Genomic DNA, 13,554 nt, shown 5'->3' on the forward strand with positions numbered 1-13,554 from the left:
AGTAACACCCAGCAACGAATTTTCTAAATCTATATGGTTATCCGATTTTGTCGACCGACATGTCTTTAGGAGGCTATTAGTGTAAACCTGAATTGGTATAAATTACAGGCATGTAACTTGAATAGCACTGGGTGATCAAAAAGTTAGTAGAAATTTGAAAACTTAATAAACCACGGAATAATGTACATAGGGAGGTACAAATTTACACACATGCTTGGAATGACATGGGGTTTTATTAGAATATAAAAAAAAACAAAGTTCACAAACTGTCCGACAGACGGCGCTGGACAGCAAAACATCAGTGACTGCGCATGGCAATCGTGTATCAATGGAGCTGTAATGAGAGAGAGAATCAGGTGCGCCGGCAGTCGCAGCATGCTGACGTTACCTGAAAAGGCGCTTTTAGTGAAGCTGTATTATCAGAATGAGGAACGTGCTAGTTCAGCGTTACGATCCTATCGCTATAGGAAGGGGATTCGAACGGGTAAAGGTCCGTTGACAAATGCAGCTGTGGCGAGAATGATTTAGACGTTCGAAGCCACGGGTTGTGTAGACGATAGACCCCGTAGTGATCGAACGAGCACAAGGCGTAATGCTGCTAAGACAGTTCAGGAAGAAATGGAGACTGTAGCGGGCTCGTCTATGCACGGGGAAGTTGCAGTCTCACGTCGCACTGGCATTCCATACACTACTGTTTGGTTGGCACTTAGACGTACCCTCCGATGCTATCCGTACAAAATCCATCGGCATCATGAACCTGGCGATTTACTGAAGCCGAGTGCATTTGCGGTGTGGGCGTTTCAAAAGATGGCGGAAGATGACGATTGGTTGAGTAACGTGTTATGGACCGACGAAGCTCATTTCACGCTCCGATGGTCTGTCAACGCCCACAACTGCAGAATTTGGGCTACCGAAAATCCTAGAACTGTCGTCGAAACTCCATTGCACGACGAGAAAGTCAGGGTATGGGTTGGATTTACTACATCTACCGTTATCGGGCCTTTTTTCTCCGAGGAAATGCGTGATTCTGGTTTTGTAACTGCTACCGTGACGTGTGAGAGGTACGCCGATATGTTACAGAATCGCTTCATCCCCAGCCTGGCTGATAAACACCTGCTGGAATGTACGATGTTTATGCAGGATGGCGCTCCACTCCATATTCCTAGACGCGTGAAAGATCTCTTGTGCGCGTCGTTTGGTGATGATCGTGTGCTCAGCCGCCACTTTCGTCATGCTTGGCCTCCCAGGCCCCCAGACCTCAGTCCGTGCGATTATTGGCTTTGGGGTTACCTGAAATCGCAAGTGTATCGTGATCGACCGGAATCTCTACGGATGCTGAAAGACAACACCCGACGCAAATGCCTCACCATAACTCCGGACATGCTTTACAGTGTTGTTCACAACATTATTCCTCGACTACAGCTATTGTTGAGGAATGATGGTGGACATATTGAGCATTTCCTGTAAAGAACATCATCTTTGCTTTGTCTTACTTTGTTATGCTAATTATTGCTATTCTGATCAGATGAAGCGCCTTTTGTCGGAATTTTTTTGAACTTTTACATTTTTTTGGGTTCTAATAAAATCCCATGTCATTCCAAGTAAGTGTGTCAATTTGTACCTCTCTATCTACATTATTCCGTGATTTATTCAGTTTTGAAATTTACATTGACTTTTTGATCACCCGGTACACGAATCATTGGAGGTCAAAGTGGACTATTACTATCGATCGCGTCAGGCCATAAGTACTCTACAGTTACACGAATAAACTGTAGCAGCATGCTTATAAATATTTTTATTCATCTATGTCTTTGTTTATATCCGATATAAACTATTCAAGAAGAAATTGGTCAATTATTTACAGTGTTTTAGAAAGCACAGAGACATTAACCTAATGGCTTACTTCTGTTCTATTCCTCTGAGACCTGTTTCTTTAATCTGTTTATGTTTTTAATAGTGTGTGTTAGAGCGTGTTTATGGTCCAGCCGTGGGAATATTTATTTAATTTCAAGTTATTTAAATGTAAAGCCAGTATTTCGAATGTGTTTCATTATGTTTGTGAGTGTGCGTTGGCTTGGAGACAGGGCAGGAGCGCTCTAGGCAATCACAGCGATCCTTCCAAAATAGACACGTGGAGAGACTGTATGGAAGTGGAAGGGGGGGGGGGGGCATCGTTTCGAGAGAGGACAAGGGAGTTCTGGGCAGTACGGGAGAGGACACGAGAGAGTCCTGGACAGTACAGGAGAGAACACGAGGCAGAGCACTGAACAGTACGGCGCCACGGACAGCGAGTGGCGGGAAAGACTTGGAGAGTGGAGCAGTTTGCTCGTGTTCGCGGGAGATAGAAATATTTCGTAGTGCCGACTTGTGCACTTGTGAGACTTTCGTGGCTTCTGTAGCGGAGACGTGGTACGCGTTTAGAAGTGAGTATCTCGCGAGCTATGTTGCTGTTCATAACTAATTACGTAAAGTAGGAATCTATCGTTTCCCTGTTATTCAACTTATATTTTATTTATCTGCTGGACCGTTGACACCAATAAGTGTTTTACAGTAATAAAGGGAATTCTTAAAGGTACTTCTGCTATCGTCCACATCATTTAAAGTCGTTAAAATAGTACCTGCAAAATTTATCTAATTGCAATCTTTCATTTATAAATGTCTATGTTACGTTCAAAATTCGCAATTGCCGAGTTATACTAACCTTCCACCATACGATTCACGTGTATATTGATATTGTATACTGTAGACTCAGCAGTATTTGGCTTGTAATGCTGCAACTACGTATCCCAGCCATTAGAAAACGAAACGAGCCAAAACTTAATATTTCAGCTCAGAGTCAGAGGGTACGTCGTTGAAGGCCACTCATTGCATTTTTTTATTTGAAAGCCCGCACCCTCTAGTATACGACTGGTAGGTTGTTGTTGCTGAGAGCCCACAGGTTACACTGATGCAAGCGTCAGTAATACAGAATGTCAGTCGTCAGTTAAACTAGATACCTAATTGGCAATAAACATCAAATAAATTTTCGTACCCTGTTGTAAAGCGCACCTTGATCGCCCTACACTACATACTACAAACGATATAGAACCTAACTACAGCAGATTCATTAAACGTAACGTGGCCACGATGCGGCAATTCTTTCTAAGAAGACAATGCTCGGATAAAGTACTGAAATTACCCATTATTTACTCGTTAGGGGAAAAACCCTTATTACAGGTGCTTAGAGTTATTGCTTGCGTAATTACTATATACTTATAAGATACCGGAAAGTAATCAACACTAGCAAGACGTACGGTGCAATACGTCACACCAACATTAATTAATAACAGTGGCTTCCCTAAAGCATTTTCTACTAAGTTTGTCACACGTGGTCTATCGAATCTTCAAGATTACAGTATGCCGCTAAAAACGATGACTCACGCCCCAAAAAGAACTACACAGATATATAACCAAATTCAGTTAAAAATTAAAGGAAAGGAAATCACTAAGTCACCACTGCCATTTTGAGCCTTAACCTTAATCCGTGATTCACACAGGTAGACCTCTTCAGGCGTTGGCTTCTAAGTAACATGACTCTTTTCCCAAATTAATTCCAATGGTCACTTGTTGAACAGTTACTTTAATCAGTGGCTAACTCTCTCCACCTGTCGTCACAATCGTTCCAAATAAAATTACCCATCACTATACAGCAAATGATGTTGTAGGGCCATATGCGTTAGCCTACACGCTCTCGCGAGAAGTGCAGTGCTGTGCAGTGTCGCGTGTGCATGCCTGGTTAACGGGGGACGTCGAAGAAAAACACACACTATTTCAAAAATGCACCAAACCCACAGTTTTTGAGATATGGAAATTAATTTTGTACCACGATTTTCATGAAATTAACACATTTACATATAAAATCCTTTGACTATATATATTAAACTTTTTTTGAATGAAATTTGAAGTTTTATATTCTAAAAATAATGTATGTGCCGTTTTCTCAGAAAGTATTCAAGAGATTTCTACAAACATTTGTCTGTTGCATCTCTTTATATGTTGTAAGCTTCTCTCATGAGGTTTTTGGAATAGGTCAAATAGGAGAATTTTCATAATTTTTAAATTGTAATTCCACAAGTACAATTTTAAATTCATGCAAAATTCCCAGCACTTTTTCCCATGTCTCAGCTTGCAATCAGAATCTGAAAATTTGCTCCAAATAACGTTTATTAGGTTTACAGAAATATGTGTACAAAATTTCATAATTCATAGTATCTGAGGAATAGGTGCATAAACTTCAGAAAACAAACTTTTCAGGAAAGGCAATTTAAATTTCAACCTAACTTCTTTCCTTACGTCACTTCTTCAGAAGGCACCACATTTGTACTCTGGATCGTCTTTCCCTTCTCTTCTGGTTTCTTGTCTGTCTTCTTGCCTTTACCAGGTCTTGAACTGACTTTTCAGCTGCAGAGACGCACTGTAAATCTATTTTTCCCAAGATGTATTGAGTAAAATTTCCTATCTTGAAGCCCATTCTTTCTAATACCTTCATCCTTCCGACGCTCCCATCGTTAAATACAATAACTGCATCATAAGTTGCAATTCTGAGAACTGTAGCAGATGCAAATGTGTTTTTAGGGCATCGTTTCCATATGAGTGGATTTAGAGACTCATTTGGATTTGGGTTTTGCCAAGAAATCACTTTTTCAGAAGTGTAGGGTCGGCCATAAAACTGTAAGTGGGCTTGAGAAGATCCAGGATACAACTTGGAAGCCTCTCCTTGTGAATGTAAGGCTTGTTATCCCTCTGAGCTTGGCGTGGCAGAGAGGCAGCGTCACACTTTTAATTAGTTTTCAGGCACTTCGGATGCGATTTCAACATTGAAACTTTGGGAACTACTTATTGTCCATGAGTTGTAGTAACAAATAAAAAATAAATCGAAAATTCACATTTTTGGTCAATTTCATCAACGTCCCTCCCTTAATAGTTATCGACTAGTCCGGCGCGTAGCCACCATAGGCACTGCGTCACACGTGTGATTCGTTTCTCCAAGTGCACGTTTATTCTTTGATTTAAATTTATTTTCTGTTGTTGTTCTATTCGACTACTCTCTGAAATCCTGCGGCAAAGTTTCCCATCGTTCCTTCTGATTAAAAAAAATTGTAATTCTGCAATGAGACTAACACTTCAGTAGAGTTATCTCGGAATTACAAGTGGAGAATAGCCTTACGTGTTGGAACTGATGAAAATCACCGTTTTTATAAAACACAGATCTGAAGATGGTCATTATAGACAGAAACCGGTAATCGGTGAACAAAAAGTTTGTGACCATATACGTAAATTAAAGGAAATTTATTGATAAAAATCCGTTCTTCCGTTCCTCAGTGTATTTCCTCTACTTATAGCACACCTCAAACACCATTTGCCCAGCAAGAACCGACAAGTGGTGACCCCGACGTGATCGGGATGAAGAGTACTGAGGCAGAGTCTCAGTGAATCTCGCAATGGTCGAAGAGCGCGCCGTTTCTAGTTTAGCAGTTCGTTTGCCCCCGTTCTGGCCAGACAACCCTGTCCTTTGGTTTGCGCTAGCAGAAGCAAGTTTCTGCTGCGCGGGAGTAACAGGCGACGAGACTAAATCCGCCCTTATCGTAAGTCAGTTGGACCACAGATTTGCAGCCGAGGTACGAGACATCATTAACGCGCCATCCGAGGCGGAATCGTACACTAAACTCAAGACAGAAGTGATAGGACTTTTGCTGCCTCCCACGAATATCGCATTAGGCAAATGTCAACACAAGAAGAGATCGGCGATAGGTAGCCATCGCAGTGGCTGCGTCATCTGCGCAGTAAAGTTTACACAGGAACGGTACGGTACTACCCACGTTATGGAGCAGCCGCTTGCCACCACAGATCACGGAAATAGTCGCCTCGCAGAGGGATATGCCGCTGGACGCCGTTGCGGAGTTAGCCGACCGCATTGAAGATGGACAAGAACAGCGTCAACGGTAGCGCGGCAAGACCTTGACTCGATTCTGGCAAGAGTCGAAATGTTTTGTGTCCAACACGGTGCACTGTTATCGTGCGACTGCGCCGGAAACAGTAGAGGACGGCACTGACGACGTTCGAGTAGGTCTGCCGGTCGCCCCACGACTCAATCGAGCGACACATAGATATGTTAGAATCACCACCGGTTTGATGATCAGGCGACAAGACTTCACTACCTTGCTAGTTCCCAAATGCCGCCGGAAGTCGGTAGCAGGTGCATCTGACTACCAAACTTCCTCTAAGCGCCTGTTTGTAACCGATCAAGGATCCGGCAGAATATTCCTAGGAGACACTGACTCGGACCTTAGTATATTGCCTCGAACCTTCTATGCGTCGTCGGCGGCGGCCAACCGATTTTCGTCCGACAGCCGTTAACAACTCTTCAATCGTTGCGTACGGCACTTGTAAGGACAGCGCAGTCCAAAGTTAAGCTCCAACCACGTGTGGCATTTCACCGTTGCTGAGATCACAGAGGCCGCTCAGAGAATCACAGAAGGGGTGTCCGTCAGAATTTGGGCACGTAAAACACAGTAAGGTAGTTGTAGAAACGATTGGTACTGTAGTTGTAAATTGTCGTAGCTGTGTTGGGAAAGAACCAGAGCTCCAAGCCCTAATAAAAGCACTGAAGCTTAAATAGTTGTTGGTACAGAGAGCTGGCTAAAGCCGGAAATAAGTTCAGCCGAAATTTTTTCAAACGATCTGACAGTGTTCAGAAAGGATAGATTAAATACGGTTGGTGGTGGAGTATTTATTGCTTTCAGAGGTAGTTTGCCTTGTAGCGAAATTGAAGTAGATAGTTAATGTGAAATAATATGGGCAGATAGTTCATGTAAAATAGTATGGGGAGAGGTTATACCAGACAATTGGACTAAACTATTAATTGGATCGTTTTACCGACCCTCGACTCAGAAGACATAGTTGCTGAACAGTTCAAAGAAAACTTGAATCTCATTTCAAATAAGTACCCCGCTCATACAATTATAGTCTGTGGCGACTTCAATCTACCCTCGATATGCTGGAAAAATTATACGTTTAAAGCAGGCGGCAGGCATAAAACATCATCCGAAATTGTACTGAATGCTTTCTCAGAAAATTATTTTGAACAATTAGTTCATGAACCCACTCGAAGTATAAATGGCTTTTTTAGCGACAAATAATCCTGGACAAATAGTGAGAGTTGTGACTAATACATGGATTAGCACCACAAGGCAGTTGCTGCTAGGCTGAATACCGTAACACCTACAACCATCAAAAAGAAACGAAAAGTATATCTATTTTAAAAATCTGATAAAAATGCTCTTAACGCCTTTTTATGAGAGAGTCTTCACCCCTTCCGATCTGATCATGTAAGTGTAGAAACGTTGTGGAATGTTTTCAAACAGATAGTATCAACAGCAATTGATATATATATATATATATATATATATATATATATATATATATATATATATATATACCACATAAATTAATACGTGATGGTGCTGATCCTCCATGGTACACAAAACGGGCCAGATCGTTGTTGCAGAAGCAACGAAAAAAGCTTGCCAAATTTAAAAGAATGCAAAATCCCCAACATTGGCAAAGTTTTTCAGAAGTTCGAAATAAGGCTCGTACTTCAATGCGAGATGCTTTTAATAATTTCCACAACGAGCAGAGTTCTTAAACACGGTTTCCCGAAACTCCTTCACCAAAGAAGACGAAGTAAATATTCCTGAATTCCAATCAAGAATAACTGCCAAGGTGAGGAACGTAGAAGTAGGTATCCGCGGTGTAACAAAGCAGCTTAACTCACTTAATAAAGGCAAGGCCTCCCGTCAAGATTGTATACCAATCAGGTTCTTCTCAGAATACGCTGATAAAATACCTCCATATTTAGCAATTATATACAACCACTCGCTCACAGAAAGATCCGTACCTAAAGATTGGAAAATTGCTCGAGTCACACCAATACCCAAAAAGGGAAGCAAGAGTAATCCGCTGAATTACAGGACTATATCACTAACGTCTATTTGCAGTAGGGTTTTGTCACATATACTGTATTCGAACATTATGAAGTACCTCGAAGAAAACGATTTATTGACATATAGTCAGCACGGATTCAGAAACTATCGTTCTTGTGAAACACAACTAGCTCTTTATACTCATGAACTAATAAGTGCTATTGACAGGGGATGCCAAATTGTATCCATATTTTTAGATTTCCAGAAGGCTTTTGACACCGTTCCTCAGAAGCGTCTTCTAATCAAATTGCGTGCCAGTTGTGAAACTGGATTCGTGATTTCCTGTCAGAAAGGTCACAGTTCGTAGTAATAGACGGAAAGTCATCGAGTAAAACAGAAGTAATACCCGGCGTCCCCTGAGGAAGTGTTATAGGCCCTCTATTGTTCCTGATCTATATTAACGACATAGGAGACAATCTGAGTAGCCGTCTTAGATTGTTTGCAGATGATGCTGTCATTTACCGTCTTGTAAAGTCATAAGATGATCAAAACGACTTGCAAAATGATTTATATATCTGTATAGTGCGAAAAAGTGGCAATTGACCTTGAACAAAGAAAAGTGTGAAGTTATTCACATGAGTACTAAAAGAAATCAGCTAACTTTCGATTACGCGTTAAGTCACACAAATCTGAGGGCTATAAATTCAACTGCCATAAATACTTAGAGATTACAATTACAAATAACCTAAATTAGAACGATGACATAGATAATATTGTGGGTAGAGCAAACGAAAGACTGCGATTCACTGGCAGAACACTTAGAAGGTGCAACAGGTCTACCAAAGAGACTGCTTACACTACGTTTGTCCACCCTATTCTGGAGTACTGCTTTGCGGTGAGGGATCCGCATCAGGTGGGAGTGACGGATGACATCGAAGAAGTATAAAGAAGAGCAGCTTGTATTATTGCGAAATAGGGGAGATAGTGTCACAGACATGAAACGTGAGTTGGAGTGGCAATCATTAAAACAAATGAGTTTTTCGTTGCGACGGGATATTTTCATGAAATTTCAATCACCAGTTTTCTCCTCCGATTGCGGAAACATTCTGTTTGCACCCACTTACATAGTGAGATATGATCATCACGATAAAATATGACATATCAGGGCATGCGAAGAAAAATTTAAGTGCTCGTTTTTCCCGCGTGCCGTTCGATGGTGGAAAGGTAGAGAGACAGCATGAAGATGGTCCATTGAACCTTCTGCCAGGCACTTTATTGTGAATAGCAGAGTAATCACGTAGATGTAGATCGTCGGAGGAGATCTCCTGGCGCAGTGTCGCCTACTGTCCAAGGTGGCGAATGCCCCCTTGGTGGACAGATATCTTTTCTCAATCGTTTTGCAGTTTGTTTTGATCTCCTGATGACTTTATTAGTCGATAAACGACAGTGTCATCTGCAAACAACCGAAGACAGCTGCCCAGATTGTCTCCCAAATCGTTTATATTAAGGAACGGCAAAGGGCCTATAACACTACCTTGAGGAACGCCAGAAATCACTTCTGTTTTACTCGATGACTTTCCGTCCATTTCTACGAACTGTGACCTCTCTGACAGGAAATCACAAATCCAGTCACATAACTGAGACGATATTCCATGAGTACGCAATTTCACTACGAGCCGCTTGTGTGGTACGTAGATGTTGCGTGGGTGTTGCGGCCAGGATGTCAGATCCCTACAAGTCCGTGCGGCCTGTCGAACTGATTTTTGGCTAGAGGCGCGGGGGCTTATTAAGGCCGGTTGGTGGATGGATCTTCTGTGACGTGAGTGGAGTAGGAAATTGTCCGCTTGTTGATGGCGATCTCTGGCGCTGCTGTCGATAGACGGTGCTCGGGCAACAGGCCCTGACGGTCGTTGGCTGAGACGCGAGGCTGTGGTTTCGCCTCCAGGTGTACCTTAAAAACTTGCTTTGGTTTTACACGCCGTCATGAAGGCATCCCGCATCTCTGTTCTGTGATGCGGGTTGCCGATGACGCAGGCCGATAGGATAGGCGCTGCAGACACCTCGTGGCGTGCTGGCCTAGACATTTGGCTCCAGACCGTTCAGCAATTACGAAGGTCGAATTTGATTCAATATTACGGGAAGGCATAATACCCGCCAGGGTAGCCGAGAGAGCTAACGCGCTGCTTCCTGGACTCGGGTAGGCGCAACGGCCCCGGATCGAATCCGCCTGGCAGATTAACGACGACGGCCGGTGTGCCGGTCAGCCTGGATCTGGTTTTTAGGCGGTTTTCCACATCCTCCTAGGTGAATACCGGGCTGGTCGCCACGTACCGCCTCAGTTACACTACTCGCTGATACCTGAGACACATTCACACTATTTCACGATTTACACTAGACACAGACAGCTGGGGTACACAACTTCCGTCCTGGGGGGTATGGAGTGGCGACAGGAAGGGAATCTGGCCACCCCTTCAAATTAACCATGCAAATTCCTTACTTAACGCTGCCGACAGAGAAATTTATAGTCCATTCTTCAGGAACTACCTTTCTGCTTCCATACCTTGACGATGTCCTGGTGCTCTCCGCCAATTCAGAACATTAACAGCACCTGTTTAAGGTCCTCAGACGACTAGAACAATACGGATTCGTACAGAACGAAGCCAAGTGTGTTTATGAACACCTAGCTATAAGATCTCAGCTGGTGGTCCCTTCCTCTAACTGAGAAGGTAGAGGCAATACTACACCTATCCAGAACAGCTACAGTCAAGGAATTACGACGTTTCTTGAGTATGCTTAATTTCTGCAGGCTCAACATTCCAATGCGGCAGAGTTACAGGAACTTTTGACGGCAGAATTTACGGGTTCTATTGTTAATAGCAAATCCTTTGTACAATGGACAGAGGAGATGTGTTCCGCACTCCTAGCTGCAAAGAAGAGCATGGCTGATGCAGCCCTTTTAGCTTGATGTGTCTGTAACTGTCGTCGTGGATGCGAGCCAGACAGCCTTTGGTGTGGCACCCCAACAATTGGTGGGCAAAGGCTGATAGCCACTGGCCTATTACTCCCACAAACTGTCGCCTTCACAAAGGAAATGGAGTACATATGACGCGAGGTCCTGGCTGGGTCCCAGGCAGTCAGATATTTTCTTCCGCAAGTCGAAGTGCGATGTTTTACAATCTCTGCAGACCAAATGCCCTTGAAATTTGCTTTCAAGCATTCGTGCCATAATTAAAACCAGAGTAGTATGTAACACGTGTAATACCATTTGGAACCATTAACACTAGTAAATGAGCAGCGTTGACCACACTTTCAACAATTGATATATTTTTGCTCGTGGCCGTTCCGTCGTCGGATACTGGCCAGCTCGTCGACTGCCCCTCTTCTTCTTTTCCGTACGGCGGCGCGGCCTTTGACCATCTTTGGTTGCGCCCACTGTTGAGACGTAATCTCTCACAACTTATTCTTTCTGCAATATTGTAAATACAACAAACATATAACATCTTCACATTAAGAATCACCATTCCACTTAGTAGTGCAACATTATAAATGCTGCTTTGTCCGCGATAATGAGCTGATGCGAAATAAATCCATACTGCACCTCACATTTCAAACTCACACATTACATCTGCTGTCTGATGGCGACGCGCTACTGTACGCCAATGAGGCGGAGTTCCGTCTTATTGGAACATGAAGTCTGGGATGTCTTCTATAAACAAACAATCTCGCAACATGGGTAGGTACATTTTATACGTTAGTTTTCCGAGGAAAAAAGTAGAACCCACATCCTTTGCTAAGTGAAACAGCATTGAAGAATCTCTTTCATCTCCACTGTAACACCAGGATTTGTCGTGCCCCATATGAGAATATTGTCACGGTTCACTTGGCCGTTTACGTGGAATGTGGTCTCGTTACTGAACAGGATGGTTCTGAGAGGCGCTGAGAAGGGAGGAAGGAGATGCGCGTCCCATTGGAGTGGTCGCTTGGCCGTAAACGTTACAGCAGCTGTGTGTGGTATGGTTTCTGATGTAAACACTTTCGGACTATCTTCCACACAATTCGATACTTAAACGACTTGTTGATTTGTTTGGGCCGCGAAAGACCGCTTCTCGAACACTCTCCACTGTTTCAGCTGCAATAATTGGACCTTTGAAACGTTCTTCTTTGCAGAAGCAATCTGTGCTCGCGAACTATTGATACCATCGTAGAGTTCTTTGATGAGTTGATGGCTGTACGCTGTACTGTCTTTGGAATGCACGTTGCTGGTTCTGGCGGATTTACTCTTCTCATAACGCAAGACACACAATGCTTTCTGTTGATTAATTGCCTTTGCAAATTGTTATCACCCTGACACTTGACGAATCACAAAGAAACCGGAAATGGCACAAGAAATTTTTGAAATTTACTGTTTTTATTGCTTGTTTGAAATTATGCTTCAAGTCGCTAAATCATATCATTACGCAACACTGGATCAATACAGTTTGGGTAATTTGCATCTATCTTCTACAAAAAGTTAGTTTTTCACGCATCTCAATGTTTTATGACGTCATATCTCTTTAACTGTGTGTCGTACAATGATATAATTTTGCAGATAGCTTCAGCGGTATACGTCGATACGGTCCGCAAACTCTGTTTCCAATAGATTTGACAGTAAAGGCGTAATAAATTAAAGCGTCATGTCTGATGATGAAGTTTTACTGTATGAACGGCGAACTGTAGTAGGTGATAAACGTTTTTGTTTTCATCATTTGTGTGGATTGTCAGCGAGAAAAAGTTTCGTAAAGGTTTTCAAACTATGTGTTAAGGTCGTTGGAAGTCGCTCTTATATTGTATTGTATGTTACCTAGGGGCCGAGAAACGACGGAGAGGCTCCGTCCCCGTCGCAGCCGCAGCGGTCCACAACCCCACCACGACTGCCGCAGTCCACTTCAGCCCTCCGCCGCCGCACACCGACCACTCTTTCAGGGTTACTGTGCGGTTCGGCTCCCGGGGGACCTCCTCAGGGAACGTCTCACACCAAACGAGTGTAACCCCTATGTTTGGGTGGTAGAGTAATGCTGGTGTACGCGTACGTGTAGAACTTGTTTGCACAGCAATTGCCGACATAGTGCAGCTCAGGCGGAATAAGGGGAACCAGCCTGCATTCGGCGAGGCAGATGGAAAACCGCCTAAAAACCATCCACAGACTGGCCGGCTCACCGGACCTTGACCCAAGTCGGCGGGCGGATTCGTGCCGGGGACCAGGCGCTCCTTCCGTCTCCGGAAAGACGTGCGTTAGATCACACGGCTAACTGGGCAGGCTAAGCCGCTCTTTCTCAAGTAGCGGATGCATAACGTCCAGGTACTTGCGCGCCATCAGTTAACGGCGCCGCAAGACATGCACGGTTTGTAATTGTAATACTTGTCTTTTAACGTAAGATTGTATCGCTTAATGAGTAAATTATTACTACATTTAAAATTTTTATATCCGGCCAATATCTACACGAAATACAGAGAGTCAAGTTTTTGTTGGCCTTGTAAGCCGTTAGATAGGGAACCTGCAACTGATATTGGGTTCTTGGGTAGTAGCTTACTAGTAAACGAGGGGCATTCAGTA

This window comes from Schistocerca gregaria, chromosome 5 (genome assembly GCF_023897955.1).
Source record: "Schistocerca gregaria isolate iqSchGreg1 chromosome 5, iqSchGreg1.2, whole genome shotgun sequence".
Lineage (NCBI taxonomy): Eukaryota > Metazoa > Arthropoda > Insecta > Orthoptera > Acrididae > Schistocerca > Schistocerca gregaria.